Source organism: Triticum dicoccoides, chromosome 4A (assembly GCF_002162155.2).
Source record: "Triticum dicoccoides isolate Atlit2015 ecotype Zavitan chromosome 4A, WEW_v2.0, whole genome shotgun sequence".
NCBI classification, from domain to species: Eukaryota; Viridiplantae; Streptophyta; class Magnoliopsida; order Poales; family Poaceae; genus Triticum; species Triticum dicoccoides.
The window spans coordinates 323,190,005-323,200,560 of record NC_041386.1 but is presented as its reverse complement, the minus strand read 5'-3'; positions in this window follow the sequence as shown (position 1 = coordinate 323,200,560).

Genomic DNA, 10,556 nt, shown 5'->3' with positions numbered 1-10,556 from the left:
CGGCCTGCCGCCCGGCTAGATCCAAGGCGACTGGATTCGCTCCATGATTCAGCTGGAGGATGTGGAGGATCTCACCCCACGGGGTTTGATTGCCCATGGATCTTGGAGGCTTCCTGGCAACGAGACCGAACCACAGCCGCAAGAGGGTGAGTGCGTCCTCCTTGCGACTCATGTTGACCGTGTATTCTCTCTGCCTCCCCATCCTTTCTTTCGAGGTTTTCTGAACTTCTTTGGAGCTCAACTTCATCATGTTTCCCCCAACACCATCACGTACCTCGCTGCGTTCGTTTCTATGTGTGAAAATTTCTTGGGCTGTCGACCGCACCGGGGTCTCTTCAAACACATCTTCACTTATCGCTCCCACTCCGTGAAAAAAGCTAATTTGAATGATGAGAAGACCCACATGATCTAGATGTGTGGAGGCCTAGGTATCCAGATGAGAAGTAAAAGTGCTTTTCCAGCTGTGATCCTTCCCGAGTCAGTTAGAGGGTGGCAGTCTACCTGGTTCTACTGCAAGGACCAACCGACTCCTGGTCAGTCGACCGGTCTCCCTGCCTTCTCCATGGAGTGAGTCCAACGGCCCACTTCTTTGAAAGTAACTCCAGCAGAGAGAGCAGAGGTGAACATGCTGATGGAGTGAGTGGTCCAACTAGTTCGGGACAGCGTGACTGGTATGGACTTGCTGGAAGTGTTTCTCAGTCGACGCGTCCAGCCACTCCAGGCCCGCGATCATCCTATGTGGATGTACTAGGGCATTGAGGACACCACTCGGATCCACTCGGAGGAGGTCATCGAAGATACGGTGGAGCTGTGGTTGCAAGGCATCATTGGAACAAAGATAAGCCCCAGGGGTCCAGAAGAGTTCAGCCATTCTGCGCTGGTCATGAACCTGAAAAGGTCTGACTTTTACTGTCGAGTGCTTCACTGTCGAGTGCTTCTTCATTCTGATTCGTAACTATCTTTGTGCCCGACTGATGTCTATGTTATCCTTTGCCTTGCAGGTTTACATTAACACGTACTCAATGCCCAATGGAGAGCAGGACCAGGAGGGAGAGGCGAGTGGGGGCGAAAGTGGCGATTGGAGATTCGATAACGACGACGAGGAGGAGAGTGAGGATTCAAGCGATGGCGAGGAAGTCGACTCTCCGCGTTGCGCTGAAAGATGCTCCAAGCAGACCCATGACCCCACGAGCATCCGCGACAAGGCAATTGCACAGACCTCGAAGCGTACTCGGAGTTCCTCTCCCATCCTGACTAAAAAGGTGCCGAAGCAACCCAAGATAGCAGCTCCTAAGCCTCGGAAGACTCTTACCAAGATCAAGATCGACGTCCCTATCACCTCTGGGTAAATGTTTTGTTTTCTCCTTTTATGCAAGGAATTCTTAAGGAGACGTCGACTCGCTTTACTGCTTGACCAAGTGAGTTCGGGGACTTGCAGTGCTGCTACTTCTGGGACCTCTGTGGACATTTACAGGAATGAGGATGATGCGGAGATGGAAGACGCAACCACCTCCAAAGCAGGTGTGACTCTGCCATCTTGCCTCCACTTCGTCCATTGATTTGTAGGAAGACTGACATATTATGGTCAATTATTTTGCAGCGCCGCAACATGTGATTGAACTTCTAGACGATGATGAAGAAGCGCCTCTGAGGGCCTATGGGAAGGGGAGGTAGGAACTTGGCAGGAAAGTGTCGACCGGCAAGACGGCTCAGATGACAACAGTGCCCAAACCAGTGATCCAACAGACTGGAGACCTCAATCAGGCCTTTGTCACCTTTGCCGAACCCGTGCTGACTGAACATCCACCAGTGTCAACTGCCCAAGATCCTGCTTCATCTGTTCAACTCCATACATCAGATCCTCAGATTGCTGCAACTGTTCCACCGTCTTTGCTATTCGTCACCCATCATGTCCTGGAGGACCAGGCGAGCGCTGTAAAGGAGCTATACGCCAAGCAGGCCTGATGATGGAGCGGATGAAGACGGTGCATGAGACCAGCCAAGCTGCCTATGATGCCAGTGCAGCTCTCCAAGCAAACGTCCAGGTTAGTTGATTTCCGACTGATCCTCTAACTTGATACTTGAGAACTGCTACTTTCTTACTCGTAAGATGTCCGTGGATGATCGTTTTCACAATTTTCAAACTTCATGTGCATCTGTTCACGCACTGGGTGCATTCTTTCATTTTATAATCTTCTTCACTTAAATCAGTGTCGAGTGAACTTTCGAATCAGTGGGGGCATGTAGAGTGCACCCACTGGGTGTAACACCCACGATGTGGCTATATCTCCCACGTGTCGGAGCACGACTTAGAGGCATAACCGCATTGTAGGCATGTCGCAAGAGGGGTAATCTTTACACATCCCATGTACTGAATAAGAAAGAGGTACAGAGTTGGCTTACAATCGCCACTTCACACAATACATGAATGTAACATTACATCAACCACATACAAACAAGGTCTGACTACGGAACCAAAATAAAAGAAGACTACCCCTAATGCAAAAAATCCCCGATCCCCCCAATTGGGCTCCACTACTGATCATCTGGAAACGGAACAACATAACAAACACGATCTTCATCGAGCTCTGCCTTGAGCTCGGTTGCGTCACCTGCACGGTATCATCGGCACCTACAACTGGTTTTGGAAGTAATCTGTGAGTCACGAGGACTCAGCAATCTCACACCCTCGCGATCAAGACTATTTAAGCTTATGGGTAGGGAAAAGGTATGAAGTGGAGCTGCAGCAAGCGCTAACATATATGGTGGCTAACATACGCAAATGAGAGCGAGGAGAGAAGGCAAAGCATGGTTGTGAACTAGAAGTGATCAAGAAGTGATCCGGAAACAACTTACGTTCAAGCATAACTCCAACACCGTGTTCACTTCCCGGACCCCGCCGAGAAGAGACCATCACGGCTACACACGCGGTTGATGCATTTTAATTAAGTTAAGTGTCAAGTTCTCTACAGCCGGACATTAACAAATTCCCATCTGCCCATAACCGCGGGCACAACTTTCGAAAGTTCAAAACCCTGCAGGGGTGTCCCAACTTAGCCCATCACAAGCTCTCACGGTCAACGAAGGATATTCCTTCTAGCGGGAAGACCCGATCAGACTCGGAATCCCGGTTACAAGACATCTCGACAATGGTAAAACAAGACCAACAAAGCCACCCGAATGTGCCGACAAATCCCAATAGGAGCTGCACATATCTCGTTCTCAGGGCACACCGAATTGTCCAAGGTTCCGGTAGGCCAGCCCAGAGTTGCCCCTGGTGGCCACCGGCAGCTGACAGGTTGGACCAACACTCAGAGGAGCACTGGCCCGGGGGTTTAAATAAAGGTGACCCTTGAGTCTGCAGAACCCAAGGGAAAAAATGCTAGGTGGCAAATGGTAAAACCAATGTTGGGCCTTGCTGGAGGAGTTTTATTCAAGGCGAACTGTCAAGGGGCTCCCATTATAACCCAACTGTGTAAGGAACGCAAAATCAAGGAACATAACAGCGGTATGACAGAAACTAGGGCGGCAAGAGTGGAACAAAACACCAGGCGTAAGGCCAACCCTTCCACCCTTTACCAAGTATATAGATGCATTAAGAAAATAAGATATATTGTGATATCCCAACAAGTAAATCATGTTCCAACAAGGAACAAACTCCATCTTTACCTGCAACTAACAACGCTATAAGAGGGGCTGAGCAAAGTGGTAACATAGCCAAACAACGGTTTGCTAGGACAAGGTGGGTTAGAGGTTTGACATGGAAATATGGGAGGCATGATGAGCTAGTGGTAGGTATCATAGCATAGGCATAGCAATAGAGCGAGCAACTAGCAAGCAAAGATAGAAGTGATTTCGAGGGTATGGTCATCTTGCCTGCAAAGTTCTCCAAGAAGACGAAAGCTTGATTCTCGAAAGCGTACTCAATGGGTTCCTCGAACACGAACTCGTCTCCCGGCTCTACCCAAAGCAAGAATACAAACAAAGGGAACCACAATCAACCATGGTGCAATGCACAAGCAACATGATGCAAAACATGGCATGATACGCGGGACGTGATATGCAATGCATATGCATGCTTCGGAAAGGAAAGATTGAACCTGGCCTCAACTTGGAAAACCAAGAGTGACGCTGGAAAGATGAGTTGATTTCGGTCGAAATCGATATAAAGATCACCGGAATCGGATGCACGGTTTGGAAATGGCAAGCAGAACAATAATGGCACAATTCTGCGATTAACAGCACGAGGCCATCTAAATGTATCAAGAACAACAAGTTACTGCGCTCTAACATAACAACAAAGCACATGGCAGTGATCCACTCAAGATGCTTGATAAAAGATGAACACTGAGCTACGGCTAATTCACACAATAGCAGGTTCAAACAAGCATGGCAAAAGTGCAAAAGACAACAGGTTCACAGACTTGGTGAAAATAACAACATGGCAGGATTTAACATCAGGAAGCAATGTTTAGAGGAAGATAACAACATGCTACAGGAACATAACATAGCAAAGCAAGGCATGTCATGAAACTACTAAAAGCATATAACAAAAGTCCCTTACTGACCATAAGCCAAAAGGGATCAGAAAATACAATGGCAACCATGTGAACATAGCAAGTTTCATTAACAGATTCAGACATGGTAGAAAAGTGGAACATGGCAAAACAGATTTATGTAGGCATGTTTGCGAGCTCGATGCACTCACCACAAGGCATTGCATGACAAACTAAGCATACACGCAGCAATTATACATGATAAATAAGCTAAACATGGCAAGAACGCTCTCATAGCATGCATGGAACAACTACAACAACCTCGGCAAAATTGATTAACATGTAATCAATCTGCCAGGAACATTTTAGAGCAAAAGTAGAGCAAGATTGAGTCATGCTAGGTTGCTCTATAATTGCAAGCAAAGACATGGATGGATAGAGCATAACAATATCTCAAAATCACCCTTACTGAACATGCTCAAAAGAGGCACGGATCACTCTGTAGCAACAAGAATACATGGCATAAAAATATTATCAGGGAAAAGACTTAGAAGAATTCTAAGTCCCTGAAATCAGCAACATCATGAGAGCTACTTTGCATGCTTGTGCTAGTCACCACAAAGATCACAAAAATACATGGCATACACCCCTGTAAATATGGCATGGCATACAACAAAACACATGTAGGGCTCAAGTTCATAGGAGGCACACATTAAACATGGCAAAAATGACAAATGTCCAAAATCTGTTAAGAATCTGAAACTAACATTACATAGCACTCTTGCAACAGAATTTAGGGCATCAAGATGGACTCAAATGAACATGGTGCAATGGAATGAAATGAAGAGCACACTCTGATGAACATTTAGATATATCATGCACGCAAAACGAAGTAGTGTGCTAGGAGATATGGCAGGTCAAACATAGCATCAGAATGAAGGAAATCAGGGACTTAGCAGTATTCCGGAAAAAAACAGATGAGCGTGAAATACTATTCGATGAATAGGGCGCTAGATAGAGGCAAAGCTCACAATGGGCTCTGGCCCAGGTCACAGCGGAGACCAAGCGGGCTAGGCGGGCCGAGGGAGATGGGCCGGGGAGGCCGAGGCCCACGCGGCCACGCGTGGTCGACGAGGAGGGGATCGGGCTCCTCCCGGTCCGGTCTGGACGACGAGCGGCGGCGCTCTTCGGCGAGGGCGGCGCGGCCCCGGTGGTGGATGAAGCCGGGGATGAAGGCGCGAGGCCGAGGCCGACGGATCTGCGGCTGCGGGATCCGTTCCCAGGGTCAGCGGTACTCGACGGCGCCGGTGACAAGGAGATCGGGAGGTCGGGCTCCATGGTCGTCCATGGCGCAACGAGGGCGGAACCGAGGCGGCGGCGAGGTGCGGAAACTAAGGTGGTGGCGAGGCTTGCCGGTGACGCGGGCAGAGGCGCGAGGAGGCGGGCGCAGAGGGCGGCGGCGGATCCGGGCTCGCGCGGGCCCCGGATGGGCTCCGCGGGTCGCGGCGCGGAAGGATTTGGCAGGGATTCGGGAGAGAGGAGCTAGGGTGACGTGTCGCCTCCTAGTTGGGCACGGGAGGCGGCGGTGCTGAGGTGGCGGCTCCGGATTGGCCGGATGACGTGGAGCCTGGACATGTCCGGCGCGGATGGACATGTCCAGCGGTGCGAGGAGGAAGATGACTAGGGTTTCATCCGCGAAATTTTTCGGGGAGGCACACATATATATAGGTAGAGGGAGCTAGGAGAGTCCAAAAGAGGTGCGGTTTTAGGCCACGCGATCGTGATCGAACGACCAAGAGGATGGATGGGGCTTAGCTGGGTTTTGGGCCACTTTGAAGGGGTGTTGGGCTGCAACACACACGAGGCCTTTACAGTTCATCGGTTAACCGTTGGAGTATCAAACGAAGTCCAAATGGTACGAAACTTGACAGGCTGTCTACCAGTAGTGAACCAAAGCCGCTTGGCAAGTCTCGGTCCAATCCGAGAACGTTTAACACCCACACACGAAAAGAGGCAAAAGGAGGACGCCGGAGGACATAGGAGCGTTGGATTGCAAAACGGACAACGGGGAAAATGCTCGGATGCATGAGACGAACATGTATGCAAATGCGATGCACATGATGACATGATGTGAAATGCATGACATGCAAACAAATGACAAGGTAACAACAGCGAATAACTGGAAGACACCTGGCACATCTGTCTCGGGGCGTTACAACACTCCACCACTACGAGAGGATCTTGTCCCGAGATCTAGAATGTCACCGGAGGGAAAAGGAAGAGGAAGATGAGAGGTAAAACTAAGTTGCTTCTTTGAAAAACGAGTGAAACCAAAGAACCTTGAAAGGTTAAACAACTTAAAAGAAAGAATACAACGAAGAAGACCAATGTTGAAAGCACTCCGGTTGAAAAAGTGATATGAAACTTGATAAGATGAAAAGAACTTGAGCAGAGGGCATAACACTCCGGTTAAATGGATAAACAAAGTAAAGAAAATGATGTTGACAAAACAAGAAGATGGGTTGAAGAGAGCAACATCACAATGCCTCCGGGAGAAATGAAACAATGGAATTAAAGGAATGGGGAAGAGAACAACATCTTCTACCTCACATGAGCTTGAATAGCATCTTTAGGAGAAGGGTTGAACGGAGTTGTTGGAAATCCAATAACGAAAAGAGTAATCTTGTTGTGGGCTTATGGAAAACATCTCAAAACTGAGGTGAGATTCTGCCACTAACGAAAACAATAGATTGGATAGATATGAACAAGAAGACGAGAAACTTATCTCACCAGGAGGATAGATGAAGAACTTGGATCATAGATAATCACCACAAAGAGCTACATTCCCAATGGAAGGCTTTAGGTGAAAACTATACCAAGATAACTCCAATGAAGAGATTGATTGGTTGCAAAGGATCTCAAGAACGAATTGAAAATGATGGGTTTAAAATACCTCATTCTTAACAACATGTGAATCATGAAACATGAACTCAAATTATCAAGAATGACATAATACCACCTCCAATGATACGGTAGAAAGAATTGCACTCCGGATTGCAAGATGAAGAATGCTTGAGCTCCTCTGAAAAGAATCTTGATGAACACTCCGAGAAAGAATTAAATCCTTTATGAACCAACATGTAGCGCCTCCATGAAGAACTCCGGTAAACAAAAGGATAATGAAAAGAAAGAGAAGTTGAAAACACAAGGTGAAACCTTGTATTGATTTAGATGGATCTCCGTGATAATTGGAGTTTGGAACTCCGAGAAAGAAAAGATGAGCAAAAGAAAATCAAGAATTTATTCATCACGAAAAAACTCCGAAGGACGGAATTTATCACTTGGATGAAACAAAAACAAGAATTACTTTATGTGTATCCTTCACCAAATTAAATTGATGACAATCAACGGATTTGGCATACTACTCATTCTCGTAGAAAGGATTAAGATAGATATATCGCAAACTTGATAAGGTCTTCAACGAACCACCGCTAGGATTGAAAAAAACGAATGAATCTGTATGATAACAAAGGAGAAGAACTCTTGAACGAACCACCGTAAGAATTAAGAAACGATCAAGGAAAAGATAGCGAAACACCGGGAAGAATTAGCACATGAACGAAGATGCTTGAGGGGATTTTAATACAAGTGAACGAAAAGATCACAAGCTGATTAGAGAAAACTTGAATGATGCATCGGTAAGATTTAGAGAATGATAGCTGAAAGTTGGAATGGATAATCCCAAAATGATGGCCTTCGGATAAACAAAGTGAAAGACTCTTGAAATGCTCCGGATGGATGAAAAGAATTCCCACAATCAAAACAATCATGATAGGATGGCCTCCAACTAGAACCACAAATCTTTGAGAGAACAGATAAGATATGGAGGAAAAACTCTTCTTCGGTCTTCAAAATCTAAGAATGACAACGAAAAACACCACCAAGAATTGTTGAGGTACTCCAAAATGAATAATGGAAAGGTTGAACCAATCAACGAAAAGAATTCGAAAGATCTTAGAGAAGAACATATGACCAATGATAATTCATTCTTATGTCAACTTTGAAAGAAATTTGAGAAGCTCCAGAAATAAGAAGAGTCAGGTAAGATCCTGGGAAAAGACCTGTGGGTTGGGGCCCACTCAAGAGATACACCTTTGAACGATTTAAAAGAGAGCTTGCACCGGTCGAATCAAAAGGCTTGAATGATATAACAATCTCGAAGGAGCTTGAACGAATGCAGAGTGGAAACATGAGTCTTCGAGATATCTTCAGCACTCCGGAACAATTGAATAGCGAGAAAAGAATGAATATGAGGTGCACCGGCATGAGAAGGTATTTGAAACGAGGAAAATGATATGATCCACAAAGCTTGAATTGGATCCACCGGAGAAGAAAAGAGAATGAAGAATGATAAACTAGAAGCTTCGTTAGAATCTTCATGAGAATCACCGGATATGAACATTGAAAGAAAAGACTGAAAAGACTTCCCATTAATAAGATGGATACTTCATTAAGAAATCTTAGTCCTTAAAGAAAAAGGGTGGGAGTGCGGGAAAACAAAGGCTACCTGGGATGAATGAAACAAACACCGTTGCAAAGAACTGATAATTGATCTTGCTGATGTAGAAATGATCGCATCCACTTGAAGAGAAACACGCCGGTTGAAATGGATTGACATGACAACCTCGATTATCATGAAGGATTAGTATTCCCATAGAAATATGAGAATACCGCTTAGGCAAGGTATGGAATCAACACTTGACATTGAAGCAACTCGAATGCCACAACTCAAAACAAAACAAAGGATTGGCTTGCAGAATAAGCCAGAACAAACATATGATAGAGATTTCATCCGAAGTTTTTGTGGTGGGGCCCACACGGGCTTGATCGTACAACACCATCATGTACAAGGCAGTGCACATGACATACAAAGCGTCCCCGAGTCAGCATAGCCAAGGACTCTTTAAGACACAACGAGACCACTGTAAAACCAACCGTGGATAGGCGGACCACTAGACGTCGAACCCCAATTTCATATCATACATCTATCAGAAAGATATCCTAAGAGCTACTTGAATTCCCACTTATAAATTCCCGAAACTTTCCGGTTATGCAATCAGGTGTTGGGGATACAGGGGAAGCATAATATCTCACCCAAAACTAGCAAATCCTACATCCAGCTGTATCCATCCTTCAACACATAACCAAGAAACCTTCGGAAATCATTTACCTCAACCTTCGAAAAGCATCCGTTATACGAGTTATGGCAATACTCCCGAAATCCCGCCCCAGTACTGGGTGGCGTCGAGGTTATCTCACCAACAACTGCATAAAAGAGATTTTCGATGTCGGCGAAGCTCAGGTATTCCAGAACTGCAACGATAAAATTGTGACGAAAACACCTCGGAGCTCAACTCCCCGGGACACTGCCACAACCCCTAAATGTTAGGAGGCACCAAGAACAATGTTCTCGTCACAAAACCATCAGAACGATTCCAAGATACCCCCGTGATACTAATTTTTTTTAGTGAAATTTGAGAAGAGAAGAGTCAAAACTCTACGTCAGGATGCCTCACTAGAGCGATGAAGGGACCGAGGAGTAAAAAGAATCCTACTCTCCGATATATATAATCCTAAAAGACTCAAAACAAATTTCAAGACTCAACAACGCCGGCGATTCGATCAAGCAGGGGGCTCCTAAGTCGGGGATGGCTCTGATTACCAACTTGTAACACCCACGATGCGGCTATATCTCCCACATGTAAGAGCATGATTTAGAGGCATAACCGCATTGTAGGCATGTCGCAAGAGGGGTAATCTTTACACATCCCATGTACCGAATAAGAAAGAGGTACAGAGTTGGCTTACAGTCGCCACTTCACACAATACATGAATGTAACATTACATCAACCAGATACAAACAAGGTCCGACTACGGAACCAAAATAAAAGAAGACTACCCCTAATGCAAAAGATCCCCGATCGCCCCAACTGGGCACCACTACTGATCAACTGGAAATGGAACAACATAACAAACACGATCTTCATTGAGCTCCTCCTT